Source organism: Pleurodeles waltl, chromosome 9 (assembly GCF_031143425.1).
Source record: "Pleurodeles waltl isolate 20211129_DDA chromosome 9, aPleWal1.hap1.20221129, whole genome shotgun sequence".
NCBI classification, from domain to species: Eukaryota; Metazoa; Chordata; class Amphibia; order Caudata; family Salamandridae; genus Pleurodeles; species Pleurodeles waltl.
Genome location: NC_090448.1, coordinates 311,009,187 through 311,032,363, shown reverse-complemented (window position 1 = coordinate 311,032,363; position 23,177 = coordinate 311,009,187). Strand labels below are relative to the sequence as shown.

General features: G+C 45.8%; 1 protein-coding gene across 1 annotated transcript in view; it reads right to left on the bottom strand.

Annotated features, from left to right (window-relative positions):
• Positions 1 to 9,419, bottom strand: part of HYAL2 (hyaluronidase 2) — a 68,144-nt gene extending 58,725 nt beyond the window's left edge. Inside the window, exon 1 of the mRNA XM_069206806.1 lies at positions 8,763 to 9,419. The gene's annotated coding sequence lies outside the window, so the exon portion shown is untranslated. The remainder of the gene's footprint in view (positions 1 to 8,762) is intronic.
• Between the last annotated feature and the right edge of the window lie 13,758 nt (positions 9,420 to 23,177).

The window sequence follows — 23,177 nt, the reverse complement described above, 5'->3', positions numbered from 1 at the left end:
GGATGGTGGCCTGCTGGAGACAGCAGACCTCCATGTCTGTGACTGCTTTTTTAATAAAGTAGTTTTTTTTTTTTCTTTTTGCAGCCCGTTTTCCTTAAAGGAAAATGAGCTGCAAAAAGAAAAGCTTCCGTAACCATTTGGTTTCGTTTTTTTCAGAGCATGCGTCGGTGTCCATAGGACCACTGCCTGCTCTGAAAAAACATTTTTTCGGCATTCACAAAGGGGAAGGGGTCCCCTGGGGACCCCTTCCCTTTTGCGAATGAGTTACCACCCACTTCAAGTGGGTGGTAACTGCGAGTTGGTTTGCGACCGCATTCGCGGTCACAAAGCAACTCAGCATGGCGATGCGGTCGCAAATACGAAGGGAACACCCCTTCTTATTTGCGAGTCGCAGCCTCAAATTGCGAGTCGGTACCGACTCGCAATTTGAGGTTGTGCATCGCGTTTGACCTTTTGCATGCCGCAATCTGCGTTTTTCGCAGTTTGCGACGTGCAAAAGGCTACCTACATCTGGCCCAAAATCCGTCGTGGAGGTTGTCCTTTGCTGTTGTGGGGTCTTTCGTGAGGGAGATGATCAGCTGGGTGTCTTCTGCGTAGGATACTATGTTGGTGTGATATGTTCGTGCGATGTTGGCGAGGGGGGCCATGTAGACGTTGAAGAGTGTGGGGCTGAGCGAAGATCCTTGGGGGACGCCACAGGTGATTCCGGAGGCTTCTGACAGGAACGGCGGGAGGCGGACCACCTGGGTTCTGCCCGTGAGAAATGACGAGATCCAATCCAGTGCTTTGTTGCGGATTCCAGCGTTGTGGAGGCGTGTGCGGAGAGTCTAATGACATACCATGTCGAAGGCTGCGGAGAGGTCCAGGAGGATGAGTGCTGCTGTTTCTCCTTTGTCGAGCATGGTCCTGATGTTGTCTGTGGCAGCAATGAGTGCGGTCTCAGTGCTGTGGTTTTTGCGGAATCCGGATTGGGAGGTATCGAGTGCCTTGCTGTCTTCCAAGAACCGGGATAGTTGATTGTTTGCGATTTTTTCGATGACCTTGGCTGGGAAGGGGAGGAGGGAGATCGTCGGTAGTTCTTGGGGTCGTCAGGGTCTGCCTTTGGTTTCTTCAGCAGGGCATTGATTTCTGCGTGCTTCCATCTCTCTGGGAAGGTGGCTGACTCGAAGGAGCTGTTGATGGTGTTGCAGAGATGGGGAGCGATGATGGTGTTAGCTTTGTTGAAGATATGGTGTGGGCAGGGGTCCGGTGGTTATCCGGAGAGGATGGAGGCCATGGCGTTGGTGGTGCCTTCTATGTTGACAGGTGTCCAGGTGTGGAGGAAGTGGGTGTTGCTTGGAGCATTGGGTTCGTAGGTGTTTGTAGTTAGCTGGTGGGTTTGGGGGTTGAAGCTGTTGTGGATTTCTTCTATCTTTCGACGGAAGTGAGTTGCGAGTGAGTTGCAGAGTTCCTGTGTTGCGGGGGTTCGTTGGAGCAGGTCCTGGGTGTGGAGAGCTCTTTGATGATGCCGAAGAGCTCTTTGCTGTTGTGAGCGTTGACACGACTGAAATACATTGGCAAAATCAATAGCTCTTGCATAGGTGAGACCTATTGGCTTTGCCTGTGCTTGTTCCTGACAGTGGTTAATCCCCCTGAGACAATCAGCTACTCTGGCAAAGTTACTCTTCACTGACATGGAAGCAGTGGCGGCTGCCACTCCACAGGGGTGGTGGGGGGAACCGAGCGCAATACAGCCAAGTAGAGAACATGCAAAGTGAGCATGTCTGTTTGGCCGGCTCAACATAGCCAGCCAAACAGACATGCGCACTTTGAGCTGAAAAACCCCTCCTACAGCCCTCCTCCGGTCCACTCCCTCCAAACCAGCCCCATCCCACCCCTTACTCCCAGGAAAAATAAAAGGACAATAACATCGCGTTAGTATGATTTTATTTTTCCTTTCCCCACGATACAGTGGGGCGAAGCTCCTCCACTTTAGTGGAGGAATTGCTCCTGCATGGAAGAGAAGAAGAAATATGTAGGATTTCCCTCTATTGCTAGAGTGGCTAAGGTAACTTTCCTCCAACATAGTAAGGGACTTCTTCCATTTAAGCTCTAAATCACGCCCTTGGTGCTTCTTTGACATTGTTTGGAGATCAGAATTAGATGTCCTACTATAGAGGACCAAGGTGGTCTTTTATTCCACAAGGTATTTCCCTCGGGATGCAGACCGGAGGCCGGTTTTGAAAGCTTAGGGCCATGCCTGATGCCTCTGTCAATTTTCCCAGAGATTAATTGCAGAAGACAATGAGAGGCCTCAAGGCGGAGAAAGGGAGCGGGGAGGTAGAGAGAGTACGACCAGAGAGGAAGAAGAGAGAGCGAGAGGAGAAGGAAAGAAAAAGAATGGATGAATGGAAAGGGAGATAGGGCAGGAAGGCGAAGAGAGTTGGGCCATTTTAACGTTTTTTTGCCAGGGCGGTTTTTGGTTCCCCAGTCTGGTCCTGCCACTATACCACCTAATGGAACTCGCAAAATATTTCTTATATAATGTTAGCACTGCAGGACCGTTTTCAAATCTTCATCTTCGTCATTTTTCAGAGGCACAGACCTGTTTGCAAACAGAGAGCTGCCCAGCAGACTACTAGTTAACCCAGCAGCACAACCGCCTCTGCGCTGCCACACCTCTGCGCGCTTCTAAGCGCAGACTGATTTTTGATAAAATTCGAAGTTGAACCTTGACTGGCCCACGGTGCACTATAGTTCGTGCCACGGGGTGAGAGTGCACCAGTTCTATCTGCCTCCCACCAAGCCCTGCTTTCTCTAGGAGGCGCAGTCTTTTGAAAATGTGTATTGTTCTCAAATCTGCAGCCCCCCCCCCCCCCCCACCACTGTCGCTTCCCCTCCCCCCCCCCCACCCCTTCACTCCTGCTGTCGGTTGGCCCATAAATCCTGCCTTCCTATTTGCCATGCAACATGTGAAAAAAATTGACAAAGCTAATAGATCTCGCACTGGCTTTGCCAGTGCTTGTTCTACCTTGTCCAAAGCAGCCAAACCTCTGGAGGAAACTCGTCGGCAGGGGTTGAATTACCATCGGAATCAAACCTGGAATTACAGATTCCCGGATAATTCTTCATTCCTCAGAGTATCACCTGTAATCTCTGGAAACACACGCCCCGCTCCTCCCTTACAGTTGTTACCAATAACCCGATGCCGGTAACGCTCGATGGAGGGCGGAGTCAACAGGGCAGAATCTGGGCCGATTACCACGAAGGTCTAAAAGGCGGAGCGATTGGTAAAGCGGGTCCAGTCCCTGAAAAGCCATATTCCTGCGGCCACTTGTTTTACCAAATATCCCCCCATCAAAGTCATCCCTTGCCCCGCCGTTCTGCAGGAGCGGGATCTGTGGCACGAGAATACAGAGACGGCGGGGGATACATGTCCTTGTCAAAACGAAGATTTAATGGAGCAATCTTCAAAGGGCCGAGGGCATCCGAAGCAGCCTCGTCAGATGAAGAGGCAGCGAGGCCTCGGGAAACAGATGGAGGAAAAGATACAAGGAGCTACCGTTTCATCATGCGCCCTCCCCGCCCTCTTCTTGTCTGGTCATCTGCCCACCCACAGCCTCAGCTCCTCGCTCTGTATTTCATTCTACCAGTGCTTAATTTGTGAATAAAAAGGTGCCGGGGCCCAGAGCCCTCATCTTAAACATGCGGCTGCTGCAATTATTTGTGCGAACACGGAATACTGAGGCAGCGTAATCCCAAAATCATCTCGGACCTCTTCAATCCATTTACAGCCACCCCCTGCCCCTTCAGCTCACACCTGCAGCTTTCTGCTTTCTCTCATTGTGACGCTTTTTTGTTTTCTCTTCCTCCGTTTTTCCCAAACGTGTCTTTTGGTCGCGGCAAATGCTTGAGGCAGAAGACTAAGCGCCGGCCCTCAAAAATAAGTGCCGGTGGTCAGCACCGGAAACAAGAAGCACAAATTAAGCACTGCTTTCTACCCTCTCTACTTACTCTACAGCACATACTTTTGTTCTTTTCATGCCTTTCCCACCGTCTCCCGTCTCTGTGCCCTAAAAAACTCTAACCTTTCAGAACCCGTCCCTCCTTATGTTCTCTCCACTCTACCCCTCCCTTTTTTCTCCACTCTCTTCTATTTCTACCCCAATACTTCTCCGTCCTTCCCTCCTACACAGCCCTCTCACCCCAATCCAATCTTTCCTCCCTGCCGACCTCTGCCCTTTTACCTCTCTGCTTTCGCCCCTCCGCCATCTGCCCTTTGTGTTTCTCCCATCTCTGCCCTTTGTACCTCGTCATGTCTTCCCTTGTACCGCTGCTCTTTCGACCCTCCTTCTCTGCCTTTATAACTCTGCCCTGTTGAACCCCTCCATCCTGTGTCCATATCTGCCACGGAACCCCTTCACTTCCCTCCTACCAGGACCCTTTCCGCCCCTCAATTTCTGCTTACCCCTGCCCTTTCTACTACACCTGCCTCTTGTCCCTGCCTCTTCTTTCTGTTCTAGTTTTCTTCACTCCCTCTCTCCTTTCTTCCCATCCTGCTTAGTTTCTACCCCCCTCGTTTCCCTCGCCATCACTCCTTGACACACGGACTCATATGGTCACCTCACCAGAGACCTAGGAGCATGGCGCTCAGAATAAGGTTTCCAGGTGACTCCATGTCCTCGAAGACTCATATTCCAGCCCATTTATCAATCTACAACCTGTTGCTCAGCGAAGTAACGCTATGAGGGTCGGAGTAGTGAAAAAGAACCCCAGCACACTTACCCTTTTGATATGGCAATACCATGTGGAAGGTGAACCGCAACTTGCGCTGTGGAATTGGTAATGATATAAAATTGCCTCCATGGAAGTATGTAGGGTAACTCACTGACCCTTTTACAGAACAAGTGAGCCCGGGTCAAACCCGTGACCACCTGAATTATGCAACAGGACAGGAGCAAATTATGCGACAGTCTTCACTAAATTATGCTGTAAAAATGGCAAATTATGTGGCATAATTTGGCACATTTTGTAGCAACGTTACTTTATTATTTTGTCACTTGTACCCATTACCATTAGAATTTCACCCCATTACTATCGGCTTGACACCCAAATACAGCAATAAGCAAAGAAAAGGTGACCAGTCAACCTTTGTAAAGGGCCCTCATCTGCGAGGCAACACGTTTTAATCTGTTTGAACTAGAAACAATTATTTTTGTTAAAATCTGGAAATGATATCACAGGTGATGGGTAATGTGGCAAATCCATAATTATGAGATAAGCAAAGAAAAGGTGACCAGTCTACCTTTTTAAAGGGCCCTCTGCTGCGAAGCAACACGTTTTAATCTGTTTAAAGTAGAAACAATTATTTTTGTTAAAATCTACAAATTATGCTACAGGTGATGGGCTATGTGGGAAATCCATAATTATGAGATATGCGCTAAGGTCGCAGAATTGCATAATTCCAGAGGGCCTGGTCATACCCCATCCTTCAGCTTTACTACAGTACCATGAGAAGGGGCGAAACAGATGGGACTCTTTGTGCCATGCCCTGCCCTTTTGAGGGCCCCGTTTTACACTGAAAAAGGCACGGCCTGGGGCAGACCTTTCTGAGGGAACTGAGACACCTAAAGACCTCTGTAACAGAGGAAGGAAATGCATCCTTTCGATAAGCAAAGACACAGCCACTGCGAAGGCCAACTTCCTCTTCTGCATGACCAGTGTCGCCAACTGTATGCAAGACAACTGCCTCAGACTCAATACAGACAAAACAGAAGTCAAGATCTACTGGATCACCACCTCATCGTGGGATGACTCCTAGTGGCCCGCTAACACGGGATCCAACACCCTCCCTCCCACGGACCAAGCCTGAAACCTCTGTATCATCCTGGAAAACAAACTCCACATGAAGAACCAGATCAATGCAGTCTCCTCTGCCGGCTTCCTGACTCTCCACATGCTCTAAGATTTTCAAGTGGCTCCCAAGCTCCACCAAACGAACCGTCTCGCAAGCCCTCATAACCAGACCCCTGGACTATGGCAACGCACCTTACACCGGACTCACAGCACACCTCACAATGAGACTTCAAATCATACTGAACTAAGGAGCCAGGCTCATCCTGAACCTCCAAGACGGACCACACATCACTCCCCACCTAAGAAAACTCAATTGGCTCCCCAACACAAATGTTACCAATTCAAACTGTTAACACATACCTGTAAACCCTTCACAACCAAGGGCCTGCATACTTCAACTACCGCCTTCACTTCTACCGTCCCTCCTGATTCCTGCACCCCACCTCTCTCTCCCTTGCCTACACCCGCCACATCCACCACAGCAACAGTGGAGGTCGACCCTTCTCCTACCTCACCCCATCCACCACAGGACAGGACCCTCCCTCCAGAAATTCACAAGGGGACTCAAAAACTGTCTCTTAGACTGAAGCCCAGAGCAGTTGATCCCAGCTCCTAGATACCCTCCCTGATGACAAGTGCACTCTACAAATCCTGATTGATTGATACAGAGAACCCCAATGAAAGAGCTTGACACAGAACTGCTCCTGAATACCAAAGAGACATCCCCCTGCAAGAACTTGGAGCCACATCCAGGGCCCTCAACATATCACATTGGTCATTTTTACAGTTATTCTACTTTATGGTCACCTGAATGTGCTAATGGTACGATGAATAGGAGAGATGGAAAAGACATGCATAGTCCTGCCAAGGATGCTTTGGTACCTTCAGTACATGGCATCTTTGCCCTGTTTTACAGTATCCTTGACCTGCATCAGCAGCATACTGGCTACACCATCCCCTGCATCCAAGGTGATGGGCATACGAGCCCTCTTTATGCTGTGACTCTGGCCTGCACAAATGTCCTGGCTGAAGATGCTTCTTCACTTACCTGCTTGCTGCAAAACGAGTCGAGCACTCTCTGCCAAACATGCACAGCGCCAACACACATCCCACATCGGCCACTCCGCTCGGATACACTTTCTAGCCATCCAAGCACTATCACGTAATGCTGAAGAGTACTGTAGTTATTTTTGCTTCAAATTCAGGCGTAGGCACAGTGAGAAAAATATAAGAGCTCGACTTCGGATCTCACAATCATCGAAACACTATCCTTATAGCCCATGACATAGACTCTTCCACCGATAGCACCCACACAGAGTAGCATGCTACCCACCGCAAACATGCTGCAACGCCTACATGGCATATGGCTGACTACATAAAAACAACTACAGTACAACATCAGCAGAGCCAGTGCTTGAAATTGAAAAATAGAAGTGCAGGTACTCTGTATCAGAGTACCTGCTTGTTTATGAGAAGTGCCGGTACTCTACAAATAGAAGTATTACGTTGTTCTTTAGAAGTGCAGGTACTCTCCCTCTCAAAATAAAATAAGTGCCGGTACTCAGTACCGGCCCATTTAAAGCACTGATTGATTGAATCCTTACAGTGACTGCTCAAACTCACTTTCTCCCTCTCTAGCCAACTTCTTTGCTGTCTCTCTGCCTTATACTCGCTCCTAAGTCATAAACGTTTCCATCTCTGCTTTACCCATCCTCATGGTCTTCTCAATTCATTTCAACGTAATTTGGTGTGTACTTGGTGGGGTGAGCTGTGGTGTCTGTAATTGCAGAAAGTAGTTAGTCGTCCTCGCCCCTTTATGGTAACATTTTTTGGAATAAAAAAAAGAGTAGATGAAGATAAGGGCAGAGGAGAAAAAAATAAAATGAGACAGTGTGCTTGAAGCCACAGCTTCTGTGCACTTTGCAAGAACTAGAAGTGCTGCACCACTGAAAGAAATAGAATGAATCGAAAATGAGGTAAGTAAACTCTGAATATTGCTAATCTCAGCTGGTTCATGTCATGCCGGGTCAGCTACTGAGCGGACGGGCATTTCAGTGTTGGGTTTAAAGTGACGCGGTTCTTTGTTGCCTCGCAGTCTGATCCTGAGAAACTCACTTGGTGGATTTATGTTGTTTATTTAGTCAGCAACAGGGGCAGGATAACCTAAGCAATAACCTTATTCTGTAGAGGCTCAAACCGCCAGACGTTAGTATCCTGAAATGTAGCTATTCTGACCGTGCCTAAGCATGTGAAACAGTTCTGTGGTCGGAGGCCTGATCTTTTAATTTCATTAAAACTGGGGGGGGGGCAGTTCTGCTGTCTGGCCTAACTCTGTACATCCTTTGTTGCCTAAAACCTTTCTCTGCTGCATACTTCATTGTGAACAACGAACATGTAATGTTTCTGGAAAATGATGCATATCAGTGCTAAAGAACCTGTGATAGCTGTGTAACTTGAGGGTTAGTTCAGCTGCGTAAAATAAAGGTCAGGGTGAGAGCAGCTGCGCGTGTGCTGAGCCTGGCGGCAACGCTGGTGCTTCCGCCGGGGCACTGAGGCTTTTGATCCTTTTGTTTCGGGACTGATTCTGCTGTGTGAAGCCTCAGTCTGTGAGCTCAGTGTGGGGCAAGCATCCCCGGAAAGGTTGGGCTCACCATACAAATCCTTTGACATTAGAAAATGTTTTGGCGTGAATTTTACATAGATATTCTTTTTACATACATATACATTTTACATACATATAATTCATGATTTTCTCTCCCGGTACCTCTATTTATCTCCGTCTGTTTCCTCGCTGCCCGCTCCCTATTCCCTGACATAACAATAATGCCACGCCCTACTTCTCTCACACACAATATTCCCAAACTCTCGTATGCTTTCAGCGCCTGGTCAGGGGTACTAAGCGCTATACAGCCACAAGTAAGCGCTACCTCTGGTACGTCCGCGGTTGTCGTCTGTGGGTCGGGCGGCGCTCCGGCGCCTGCCTGCAGATCACAAGGCCTGTCCCCTTTGGTTCTTCGGTGGTCGCGGCTGGTAAGGCGGCAGGTTGAGGTCCTGGGGTCCGCTGTGATTGACAGGCCCTCTGCGTGGTGAGCTGAGGCTCCGGTGGCGAGCCGCAAACTGCTGGGCCTCCTCTCCCGCGCACTCGGCTCAGGGGCTGTGATGCGCTGCTGAGGTCCCAGCAGGTCACCGGGACCGCTCTTATCACGGCTAGTCTCAACCTGTCGCGGCGTCACTGCTCCCACCCTCTTCCTTCCCGCCAGATTCCTCGCATCAGCTCTCACTTCCTGACAGAATGGAAAAGGGAAGCGCTCCCTCCCTCGCCCAGCCACTGACTCTGGAAGCGCCCCCCGCGAAGACTATCGGCGGAACCAGGGGTCGGAGTGCCGAGGGAGGGCGTCGGGAGTGTCAGCACTTTTCCCGTCCCCGCGCCGCACCCGAGGGCTTTTGTTTGCCTCCCCACCTTGTGACACAGCGACTGCTGCCGTCAGCGGACGGTGCTATGTCCCGAGATTGAGTAATGAAGTTTTGGGGTGAGTGAGGACACTCTCCTGCACACTTTGTACCCACGTATCCAGCCACAATGCAGCTTTAGTGCTGAGTAGTGCTTCATTTGTGCAGGTAGTTGCGGGAGGGGGGACTGGCGCTCACGCTTGGGGTCTGACACTTATCATCATTAGACTTTCACTGCGAGAGAGAGAGAGAGCGGGGGAAGAGAGGATAGGAAGACAAAGGGAGAAAGTAGGCATATAAAAGAACACGTAAGAGTGGGTGTCTTCACAGTGTTAGGCTCGCTGCTGTTTTAAATAGTTGAAAAGCTATAATCCACACCACAGGCGGACATAAATGGTTCGTCACTGGAACCTAACAGAAATGTGGTGCTTTCGGCTGGGGATGTAGTAGCATTTGTTGACATCTCTGAAGTAAAGAGAGAGCTCTAAAGAAAACAGCATAATATACCACAGAGAAAAATGACACGATCTGCTTCCTGGCGTGCAAACGCCATTAGATTACTTTAGACTCTTTTTTAATCCCATGTCCTTTGTAATATTTTTTCCTAACTCAGGTGCACATTTATCTAAGACATCTCTTTGTTGTATGTGCTTGAGTTACTGTGTCTTTGGGGAATTAATCCATCTTGCCTTCCTCTAGCTCACCTCATACCATAGTGCCTCCTTGACCTCAGTTTGTTTGTGGAAGCGGAGAGTAATCTAGGTAGGGGCTGGGTGGTTCGCAGGTAGCATGGAGAGTGAACACTGTGAACGCAAGTCACCACAGTGTGATTTGCAGGGTTGCACACAGATGACCCAGGTCCCCCACTTTTCAGTGAACATGAAGGTGAATGGCTCCTTTTGGATCTGGGCCACTACCAGCCAGGGAGCTGGCTCTTTCCATCTAAATACCTCCCAGTGAGGGTCTTCACCTGACCTCAATCAAAGTTTGTGTGTCACAAACTTGTGCCCTATTGTGGTGCCAGCTAGGTCACCTGGTCCACCACCAGTCTGTCATTTGTGTAAAGTCTACTAATAGATACACCTGGTGAAGACCCAATATCACATGGTGGGAGAAAACGTGAGCTGGAAACAGCTCTAAAAAAGTGGGTTTCCAGCTCATGTGAGGAAACTTTGCACAGCTGATGTCCACTGGAGGTTTTACAACTTACCAATAACATCTGCAGCAGCCTCCGAAGCCTGAAGGTTTTTGTGGTTTGGGTCAGAAGAGGTCTAGGAAGGATTGAGGAAGAAAAAGGAAATATCACAGTAGTTCCCAAAGTTTTTAAAACCACAACCCAATTTTTAAAATGACAAACATTCGCAACCCACTTCGCTTTAACAGGCATGAGGCAAGATCAGTTTTTCAATTTAATAGCAGATACGCATTCAAAATGCTATGAATTGCCAAAATAAAATACTGTGTACAATTTTTGTTGTGTTCTTCTCTTACAGTTATTATTTGCATTTCTATGACTTTGACCACGTCATTCGATATGTCTTTATCGGACTGTTGCCAAGATTTTGATCTGCCCATGAAAAGGAAATGCGCAGGGACTGGAACACATTTCAGAGTGAAGTGCTGGCCTGTGACATCTGTTCACTAAAAGTACAAGACTTTTGAAAATGCTTGACGTTAATGGCAGTGATATGGTCAAATTTGAAAAAACCCTCTGTAGCAAAGTATAGGGTAAGGCCTCAATTTTTGTGTTAAAGCAAGGCTCAGTGGTGCATTTGGATTCCTGATATATGCGTATATTGCAGTTTTGTTAGGCACGAACATTGCCAAAGGGCATTGGAGAGCTTTACATGAGCACCACATTATACTACATAAGGTAAAATTCATTCAATTGTCAGCACAGGATATTAAGTAATATGCCCAGAGCTAACTTTGGGACTCAAACCTGGCATCCCCATGTAAGAAATTTGGTTACTGTATGAGGGGGCTAGAAACCCTACTCAGGCAATAACCACAATCCTTGTCAGGGTGAACCTCTATCATCTGGTCATGCTAAACTGGGTGAAAAAGTAACAAGTTCTGGCTGACCACAATGGAAATGGTTTGGATACAAGGACCAGGATAGACGCGCTGAAAAAGTTACCTTTTCAAAGTCCAGTACATGGTGTAGGAGGCCACAAGGCAGATGGAGACCATAGCTGATGGTCGTCGTGTAGCACCAAGACCAGGCCTAGCTGTATAGATAGTCATTGGTGTAGCTCAAATATCCGGTTGGGTGGTATAGACAGTCAGTTCTGGAACTCCGCCTCAGCGGTCACCATGGGCTGTAACATTGTAGCACAGTTGCTGTTGCAGGACGTGCAGATCGTGCTTCAGAGCTTACTACTGGTGGTTGCTGTCGCACAAAAAGTCAGGTTCACTGGAGCTTTCCATTTGAAGTTATCGTGTGTGGCAAAGTTCTTGGAGGCACCTCTTGAAGATCAGAGGCTCATTCTAGCATAGGTCAGCAGAGTTCAGGCAGGTCCAGTTGGCGGTACAGGCAGGTCCAGTTACAGCAGGTCTCTGGAGCTTGTTATGCCCCTGTGGAGTCACTTAGGTTATCCTTGGATAATGGGAGCAGGTCCAGTCTTCCTTCGCAGAGAACATAGCCGGCCTCATACAGCAGGACAGGCTGCTGGTGATCAAGGTAGGCTTTGGGCAGCAGGGAAGTCCTCTGAAAGTATCAGGGCAGTCTTCTGGGGAACAAAGCAGGCCTCAAGCAGAGGGGAGTACCTTGTGGAACAAGGAAATCCTTGTATAGCCCACAGGTCAAGGAGTGTACTGAAGAGTGGCTTGAGAGATCCAATATTTATACCGACTGTCAGCCTTCAAAGTGGGGGAACACCCTTGCCTACCCCACATCTAGTTCTGCAAAGTTCTTCCCTTCCTCTGCAAAGGCTTCAAGAAGCCTGGGGTGACAAGATGCGAGTATCAGGTTCATTTGTGTGCGTGCTTTGGTAGCCATTTGAAATGTAAGTGAGGCAGAAAAAACAGCTCTGCCCCCAGCCATCTTGGCACAATGGCCCATCCTGTCATTAAATAGTTCCTGTTTGTCTCACTATCTGAGAGGAATACATAAATCACAACAGCAGAGCAATTTCCACTCATTTGACCCAGGACACTGGCAGCAGGCACCTAATGTTTGGAGCAGGAAAATGCCAGCGTTCTACAAGTGAATGAACACACTTAGTGGCTACCGAGTATTCCCCTAGGAACTGGATACAGACAATGTCTCACTTAAAATGTTTCTAGAGGAATTGTTTAGATATAGTTTGTGTATATATGATCCAGTCTTCAATTAATGCAGTGGTTCCCAACCTTTTGACTTCTGTGGACCCCCACTTTATCATTAATTGAACCCAGGGACCCCCACTGAATCATTACTGGAATCCGGGGACCCCCCCACTAAGTCATTAGTGGAAGTTTGGGACCTAATTTGTCAATATTTATTAATATTTTTTAATTTTCTAAGCAGTCGCGGACCCCTTGAGAAGGCTTCGCGGACCCCCAGGGGTCCCCGGACCACAGGTTGGGAACCACTGAATTAATGAATAAGCCAACTACATACTGTTCCAATCCAATATATTAATCAATGGGATTCAGGAAGTTCAAAAAAGATGCTTGTTTCCAGTCCAGGGAAGACCTGGCCTGGCAGTTCGGGCTGGACTTTTCCCTTGGGGAACAGGGCCAAGACTGATTTGCATATGGCTGGGTCCAAACTGGAATGGCATGGGCAGCAAAAAAACGATGGATTTAGGCCCAGATCTCTGTACTGGGGGTGAATGTCTGACATTGTTCAGCATTCCGTCCATCACTTGTTCTTTTTGCAGATATCATATGTTGCCATATGTTATCATGCTTGGGCATGGTACCGCTAGTCAATGGCTGTGATGCATAGGCTTGTGTGTGGTCAGACTGCAGAAGTAGGGAGCCTTCAGTCATTTGGTCGCGCAGTTGTCAGTTGTTTACTGATGTTCACTTAGTTGCATTCTCAGTCTAAGTTGAACATATCTGTAGTATGGAATCACTTGTCAGTTAAAAAAGCTGTACAGGACTTGAGAACGCTGTAGAACTACAGGTATTACGGAGCGTATCAACACATGTTTATATTTGTAGAGTTCAGTGTCAGGCTGGGGCGTGGAGACCTCAGACTGGTGTTATGCATGAATGGATTGCATAGCCCCAGTAAGTCTGATATTACATGCGTTGTGGATCTTGCTGATGACATGTGTATGGAGCCTTTCATCGTGTACATGAGTAGTGGTCATCTGTGTCCAAGTGTGGATGGGAAGTCCTTGGTCTGATGCATGTGTTTTAAAGTGAACAAACCTTGGCAGGCTTTGAATCTAATGTTTCTTTTAAGTTGTTGTATAGAATTGTCCAAGGTGATGTCAGGCCTGTAAGTAATTGTTTTGTGTTGTAGTGAGCATTTTTGGAGTTTGTTGATGTGAGTTATTGATAGTGAATGATGTCTAGTGTGCCTCCCTTTGGATGAGTGATTCTTCTTTGTGTTGTGCATGGGTTAGTGAACGTTATCTTCCTTATGCTATGTGGAACTTTGTTGTGTATTGAAGTATGGATGGAGCATGCTCGAGTAGGCTGGCTGGAAGATGGAATGTGTGCTCTGAAGTGTTCTGAGTGTGAGAATGTTCCAGTAGGAGTCAATTAGGATGTTTTGTTATAAGAAGGGCTGAGCTGTATTAACACCTAGCTCCTGGTGTGGTTTGTGTATATATACAAATTACTTAAACTAGTACCTAAACTTTAAAGTTAAGTAAAATTACTGAAGGGAAATGTTCTATTTGTGGACACTGCACACAACATTAAACCAAGCTGAGTTTTAATAAACTTGTAACAATGTATCTACCTTTCCAAAAGTGTGTGGTCTCACTTATTTCTCTTTGTCCTCGTCGCCCAATTTATTGTTGCGCCTGTTTGTCATGCTAATCCCTGAAACTTTACTTCCTGAAAAGTGCAAATAAAAGGGATGGATTTTGATTTAAAGTTAGAAAGTAACCCTTTCTAGATGACGTGTTCAATTTTGCATCATGTCCCTTTGATGAACATATTATTGTGAGTAAGGTGTAAACTTTGAATTTTGATTGCCAACTGGACACTTCATCTTCACAGAAGCTGCCTTAAAGACCTTTCCAGGGGCTGCTCTATTCCTTGTGACTACTTGCTGAAGGAGCAGTGTGGATGCCAGCTCCACGAAAGCTCTTTTGGCCCACACTTCTTATCAAAAATCTGCAAAATGGATATTGGAATGCTAAGAGTTCTATGGGGCCTGTTGTAAGGGAGGAGCCAGTAAATAAAATAACCACAGCTTGGACCCACAGCTTCAATGGCACAGACTAAGTGAGTGAGCATGACCCATCTTACAAGGGTTCAGAAAAGGAGGGGATGGGGTGGGGTTGTCTTGGGTCTCCCCTATGGAAAACGTGAACAAAATGAGGCCAAATAGTGACTTTGACAGCTGAAGTTTCAAAGAATTTGGTCAAAAAGTTACAGCTACCTTTTCCAGGCAATTCTTGAGGGACACTGATAAAATAAACATAATGATTAAGGACTGCTTATTGGGGTTAACCTTCACCAGCCATAAGTGCCAGCCAACAGGACTGCCCTGCTGAGTAGTTGTTATGCCTCTACATCATGCTTTTCTTGCTCGGGCACTCTGGCCAGTGCCGGCGGTATTTCTGGCTCCCATTATGACTTTTCCACTGGGCCAGCGGACCGTAACAGTGTTACCGTCCGCTGGCCCAGCGGAAAAGTCACAGAGCCAGCGGCAATGCTGATGTGCAGCGGGTGCAGTAGCGCCCGTCACGCATTTCACTGCCCGAAATTCGGGCAGTGAAATGTGCGACGGGGCTATGCCTGGGGGCCCCTGCACTGCCCATGCCAAGTGCATGGGCAGTGCAGGGGCCCCCAGGGGCACCCCAAGTCCCCCTTACCGCCAGCCTTTCCATGGCGGTGTTTACCGCCGTGGCCAGGCTGGTGGTCAGGGACTCATAATCCCCAGGTCGAAAGCCTGGCGGTATAGTGGAGGGGCCGGCGGTATGGCCGTGGCTAGTGCGCCACAGTCATAATAGCTGGCAGACCACCGCCAGGCTGTTGGCGGTGTTACCGCCAGCTTACCGCCGGCCGCTAGGGTCATAATGAGGCCCTTAATCTGTTCTGTCATTTGCCTCCCATAACTGGGTTTGGTCCCAGCAGCAGATGAAGTGCTGGGGAAGGCACCCTGAGTAGATGTTGGAGCAGAAAAACATTTGACCCTGTTATTCACAACAACAGCTGGTTAATGTTGAAACAGAGACCAGCAGCACCCACTCTCTTCTTTGCTGTTCCTTGTAAGGCCAGCTTCATTGAGTAGCCCTGACAACAGCTGCTGCCCTCCTTTCTTCTTCAGAATGTAAGCAAGAAAGCCTCACTAAATTGCCTCATTTGCTATACAGGTTGGAAATTTGTCTCTTTCAGACTTCCCAGCATTGCTGTGGCACGGGTGAGATCTTCCTTTCTTTTTTCTTCCACTTCCGGTAGTACCTTTCTTAAATCATTCACCATCGGTTTTAATGAAGCTTTCAAAAGTCTTAAGGTTCTAAAATTCATCATAACTCCTTTCCAAATTGTGTGCGGAGCCCAAATGTAGAAAGATTCATGATGTGAATTAATCCAACAACAATTTATGATTTAATGTCTTTATTTTCTGGAGCCAGTGGACAGCGTGTCCACCCCGGCCGCTTCTACCGTTGTTCTGCCTCAGTGTTCCACAACACACTTAGCAACGATGGATCATACATTTAATTATAAACACAACACATCCCCTTTCTTTTGAACACAACATATACAAAAACAATAATAAGCGTGTACAAAAACAAGAGAAAAGATTCTAATTCTCAATACCACTAAAAATACACACAAAATCTTTAAGCCAACTGGGCGGCTTCCTCACTCTAACTCCATTCAACACTCTGCCGCCATTATCACCATCAACACTTCCTACTTCCAACACTTCTCCACTATCATCACCCTCGGCATCCTCAATCACCTTGTGACGTTCCACATCCTTGTTCGTTTAACCCTATTTCCATTCTCAATGTTCTCCTTAAATACCCCAATGTTACTTATATTAGGATCTACCTCCCCTTCCAACCACCTAAAGCCCTGCGTTGAAGGGTTATACCTCCTAAATTCCTTACCCACCTTGGCCACACGCTTATGATTCCACACTTTCCCATTGCTCACTTTGACAGCGTTGTGCAAAACGTCTCTTGACTATGTTCTTTTATCACCTTCCCAGGTTTCTTAGCACAAATCCAGTCACCCACTACAATGTCAACTGGTTTAGTACCATGTCATTTATCATAACATTTTTTCATATCAGCATGTTTCTCTTTCATCCTATTCTGAACTGATTCCAAAGACCACTGTACAATATTGGGTTGATGCCACCAGTTTAGACTGTACTTTGTCCTAGGTTCCCTCCCTCTCATCACTACAAAAGGTGACAACTCAGTTACCTCATTCTTCATCACTCTATATGCCCACACAGACTTGTGTAATTGTACTTCCCAATCCATACCACTAGCAAAGGCTGACTGAATATTTCCCTTGATCACCCTGTTGAATCTTTCCAGCGTGCCATTGCCACTGGGATTGTAAAGGGAGGTAGTTTTATGTTGCACACCAATCCTCTTGAAGTATTCGTTTGATGCTTTGGACAAGAATTGAACCCCATTGTCACTTAACACAATCTTAGGTAAACCTTCAGAAACAAAAACCTTATCTAAAAATCCCAAAACACTTTCTGTGTCAGCTTTCTCCACAATTTCCAGGACAGGCCATCTTAAAACAAATCCATCAAGACTACTACATATTTTTGTTCCTGAACAATTGGTTCCACAAAATCAATTGCAACCAATTCCCATGGCTGTTTCGGGAAAAAATTTCACTCCTTGGTGGCCTAACTGTGTGTAACGGTTTGTCAGCATTAGACCACTTGAACACTTGGAGCAACTTCAATATCCACATTCGGCCACCAAAATAAATTCCTTTCCACACCCTTAGATTTCACAATACCGAAATATCCTTTGTGGTATAACTCCACAATTAATTTCCTTAAGCTTTTAGGAGGAACGAACCACTGACCTCTCATAATAGTACCATTCGCCACAGACAACTGTGATCTCACTTCCCAAAAAGGTCTAACTTCTTCTCGCAGTTTACCTTTATCTGGCCAATTTACCTGCAAGCAATTCTTAACTTCAGTCATTACCACATCCTTGTCATACCCAGCCATCCACTCTTCCCTACACACAGCATGGCTACCATCAGCATGCACAAAGGCTACTTGAAAAATTTTCCAACTCTCATCCACACACTCCTCTAACTTTGTAGGCATTCTTGATAGGAAATCTGACATTTGATTGTCTTTGCTGGGTAAATATACCATTTTATGCACATAATCATGCATTCTTATGGACAATCTAGCAATCCTCGCTGAAGCATTAACTTTACCCTCAGTAATTAACAATATCACTAGTGGCTTATGATCACAAAAGATTGTCACTGGTGTCCCCCAAACAAAAGCTCTAAAATGTTCCAAAGCCCAAGCACACGCTAACGCTTACTTTTCAATTATTGGATACTTTTCCTCAGTTAGCGACAAGGCTCTAGAAGCACATGATATTCTACATTATTGTCCACCCTCATCTTTCTGGCTTAGCACAGCACCCAATCCTTAACTCCTGGCATCCATTGTAATACAGTTATCCAAGTTTGGGTCAAAACATTGTAAAGCTTGAACCTTGTCAATTTCAGAAGTGATGCAGTTGAACTCTTCCTGGCATTCCGTCGACCACTCAAATTTTACTTTGTTTTTCAACAGCTGCCTGAAATTAAAACTTTTATCAGCAAAACGTAGAATGAATTTAGCATAGTACTCGACTAATCCTATAAAGGATCTGACATCATCTTTAGAACTTGGAAAAGGAGCTTCTCTAGTGGCATTCACAAGAGAAGTTTTAGGTCTGACACCTAGAGCTCCAATGTCGTGAACCAAATAAGTGACACTGTCCCTAGCAAATTTTCATTTTGAAAGTTCTACTGTTAATCCACTTTTCTCTAATATGTTCATCACATCCTACAATCTGGAATCATGTTCCATTTTGTTTTTTCCATCGATTAGAATGTCATGAAAAAAATGTAAGGCCAGTCTTATTTCCAAATAAATGAATCATAAGTCTTTGGAAAACTGCAGCAGCAGTTGCTAGCCCAAATAGCGTCCTGTTGAATTGGAAACACCCGAAAGAAGTGATAGACGCCGTGTACCTTTTGGACTCAGAGGTCAAAGAAATCTGATGATACGCAGCAGATAAATCTATAGTGGAAAATATTTTTGCATCCTTCAATGAGAGAACCATTTCATTAATTTGTGGTAGATGAAACCGATCAATAACAATATTATTGTTCAAATGGCGCAAATCCACACATAGTTGAATCTTACCATTACTGCGTCTGGCAACCACTAATGGAGAAATCCATTCTGAAGCCTCAATTGGTTGTATTACTCCTAAGGCTACCAATTTATCCAGTTCTTCTGATATTTCATCTCTAATCATAATAGGAATATTCCTGACATTGTGTACCTTTGGAACCCCATCACTCTTCAAAATTATACGGTGTTCAAAACCCTTCAAATTACCTAAGGTCATGTTAAGAACAGAAGGAAATTTGCACAACATTTCCTTAGCAACAACTAACTCCTCATCCACAACTTCCACCTGTTCATTACTGTTGGGGTCAAGAACAACGTACAATTTACCTTGATCAACCCAACCAAGTACTGGTGGCCCTTTCTTACTCAAATACAACTTAGCCCGTGTGGACCTATCTTTAAATTTAAAGGTTAACCACCTATAACCCAATATGTACATTTTCTCTCCACTATACCCTTGCGGTTGTATATCTGGTTCATATAATACCTCATCCACTTTACCCACAACTTTGTCTCTTTATACCTCTTAATTTACGATAGTATTTGGCAAACCTGAATCTGCAAAAATGTTCATTTTGACCCCTCCAATGCTTATGAGACACTGTGGCTTATTTTTTATATGCTTTTCATTAATATTCAGAATCAACTTCGTGGAAGAGCTCACATTCACATCACACTCATTAGACTCTACATCCTCCTGTTCAGAGTTTTCTAATATACATTTCACATTACTTTGTTTTTTCCTACAAACCTTCGCACAATGACCATTCAAGCCGCAATTACTACATTTCCTTTGGGCAGCTGGACTAGTCTTGCGATAAGCCACACGCATACTACCACACCTGTAACATCTATTTTTTTTTTTTAATAAAACTTTGATTGGGCATTGAAAGTCTTACTTGCAGGTTTAGGGTTCACTTTACCAATAACCTCAGTTTCTTTATCCTTTGACAATAACCCCTTAGCATATCTGCCTGACATCTCTTCTTTGCATACAATATTCACAACATCCTCGAGTGATGAATCGCCGTTTACCCACAAACGCTCTTGAATACTCTGGTGCGAGCATGCATAACGTAATGGTCCCTAATTAATTCATTTTGTAATGCCCCAAACTTACAATCAATAGCTAATTTCTTAAGTTCAGCTACATAACTGTCTACTGATTCATTCTCATTCTGCTTATGTTGGAAAACTGTGTACCCAGTGATACCCAAGCAAACCTATGGCATGAAATAAGTGTCAAGATCTTTCAATGCCGCCTCAAAAACATTCAAATCTTCCACCAATGGAGCCTTTAACATTTGGTTGTACACACTTAAATCAGAAGGACCCGAGGAATGCAGCAAAATGCATTTTTTCTGTTTAGGAAACATGTTACCAGAATCATCCACAGCAGCAATGTAATTAACGAAGTGCTCCCTTCACTCCATCCACTGAATAGTTGGCTCAGTACCTGTGGCCAAAATGCATGTAGGGGGCAAAAGCTGAAATTTTGTGTAGCCATTGCTTACTAATTCCACTAAAGTATATAAAAGGGAAAACAGTGCCTGTGCTCCTTAGGGAAAACAAACGAAGGAAATGCAGGTATTATGATCTATGCGTTCACGTATTTAAAACACAGAGGTGTCTCTTATATTCAATGAAATCTTCCCAACAATCTAAGTCGGCCGCCACACTGTGCGTCACGTTGATTTCCAAGGAAATTTGGGCTTGCTTCAGCAACATACGATACACCAGCAACATCTGTTTCTAAAGCTGGTGGAACTATCTGACACAGCATGCAATGATTCCTTGGCACTGGTTGCGCGAGTAAGATCCAATGGCACGCAAGCATGAAGTCGTCAGCAACGGGCCTGCAAGAGGGTCCTTACAACAGTAAGACCCTTCTTTTCTTCTTTTTAATAAAGCAAGGGATTTACTTGAATAATCCTTAAAGATGTCCCTTCCTCCTAAGGGTTCCTCTCCTCAGCATTCAGTTGTATTGCCATATCAACAATCCTCACGGAAGTAGAATGGCAGCGATAACTGCAGTGACTGTCACAATTACTTAAAGACCCTCAGCACGTGTAGATTATCGACTCCAGATGCTCGTCACCAAATTGTTGTGAATGAATATGATTTAATGTCTTTATTGTCTGGAGCCAGTGGACAGCGTGTCCACCCTGGCTGCTTCCACCGTTGTTCTGCCTCAGTGTTCCACAATGCATATAGCAGTGATGGAACATACATTTAATTATAAACACAACAATTCACTTCGGTAAATGTACTTAACCATGTTCAAGTTTAGGTAGGAGCTTAAAGTGTTTTCATACATAGAAAAACCCCACCAGATGCTAGGTGTTAATGCAGCTCACTAAATACTCACACGCTCAGAACTACCTATAGTTCGCATTCCATCTTCCAGTCAGCCTACTCATGCCTGCTCCATTCACACATCAATAATTTACACTGACATACAACAGTTCACTTACATGAGATCCAGTAAGGCAGCAGAGTTACGCAGAGGAGCCCAGTATTAAAAGAGCCAAACAGCTGGGTGCCAAATCTCCTTCTGTTACTTTAATTGAAATATTTTCACCCCATGTCGTCCATTCCTTCCTCAGTGTGCAGTAAAGGAAAGGTAATGTACTGTTTGCTGTGGAGGTGTGAGTTAGTCCCTGGGACCTCTTTTCAGTGGTGCTGGGACAATTTTCTGACTTGAGATGTTGGCCAGGAGCATCAACTCATTAAAATTATGGGGCGTTCTAAAAAATCATTATGTTGCTTAAGAAGCGTCTGGATGAGATGATAATCAAAGACATTTTGTGCAAAAATGCAGTTTATTGATGTACTGCAGTGCAATATTCTTAAATATATGAAAAGATGTGTCCGTTTTTAATAAAAAGGAAGGTATGTTGAAAAGAGACCATTAACAAACTTTGGTGGCTTTAGCCATGCATGCATACAATGGTAAAATAGATGTATTGGTTTGTTTTTTCACTGTACTTCGAAACTTGCCTGTCACGACATTCAAGGATTAAAATTCCCAAATGAAAATGAGCCTCATTTTTAGATCGACCATAGCAGTGCGCAAGAGCTGCTTTTCTGATGTGTTGTTATGTATTTGGGCTTTTAACCACACCTACCTCACGCCCATCACTATTGCTCGTTCATGGGCTTGCCCTTAAAAAATCCTTTGTTATCATTGGTAAATGCCTTACATTTGTCCCTCCTTGGGGTGGTTTGGTTACCACCTTGGACATCAATCCTGTTACATAGCTAATTGCACTTTTGCCGATAGGTTTGACTGCGATCAAACTTATTTTTCCTTTTGTGTGTCTCCTTTACACTCAAGGCGTGGCGCTTTGAATCAGCTCACTTATGTGAATCTGTATTACTTTTCATTTTCAATTAATGTGGCAAGAAAAGTCCGGTTAGGAGTTTACAATGCTAATAGCGTTAACTCGAACAAATGTGAGACCCATTGCATTGCAAATGCTTGTTTATATTGGTTAACTTCTCCTTTACTGCTGTAGGATGCACAGCCACAGCCTGGGAGCTTTTGCTGTGCTTTTTTACTGCTGTAACATGGCCAATAGGAAAGTAGGGCCCATATTTATCAATAGTTCACACAGTGCAGCAAGCCACTTCACTGCGCTGCACTACGTGAAAGGGAGACGGAAGGAATGCACTGTATTTAACATTATAGGGTGCATTCCTGTTCTCTGCCTGTGCACCCTCGTGCAAAGGTGTCTGCGTTGAAGACAGGATTAGTTTTAGTGCACGAACGGACACCTTCCTGCACAAAATGAGTCCCCAATGTGGCACACTTGTGCCTCTGGTTGGGAGGCGTACAATTCTGACGCATTGCCAGCTCTACAAGCGCAAGGGTGGATGTGTGGGGGGTGGATGTGTGGGAACACCGGCTCCCTGTGCCTCTCAGCTGCAGAGTAACTCAAGGCAGCGATTTGTGCTGCCTTGCGTTACTTTAGATTTACCAAGCCGTGCAGGGCCACGCAAGGTGGCCTTGCATGGCTTGATAAATCTCACTTAGGTTTTGCTTCGCCCTTGCGTCCGATCGCGTGGCGCAAGGGCAATGCATAACTTTGATAAATATGGGTCCCAGAGTCTTTGCTATGCTCTCAATCTGCATTTATGCTGTTGTGCCATGTGTAATTACACAGTGGCCTAATGAAACATGAGACGGCCTCCCTGCAAAGTACTTGGAGGGGTCCCTCCGCCCCAGCACACCACCTGCTAGTTTTGCTGAGAGGGTGCCTTGGAGCTCGGGGACCTCCCGCACCACAGGCGCTGAGGGGACTTTTGTTACTGCCCTGAAGCCACAGCCTCTAAATTCTTGCTGAGTTATTACTGGTTCAGA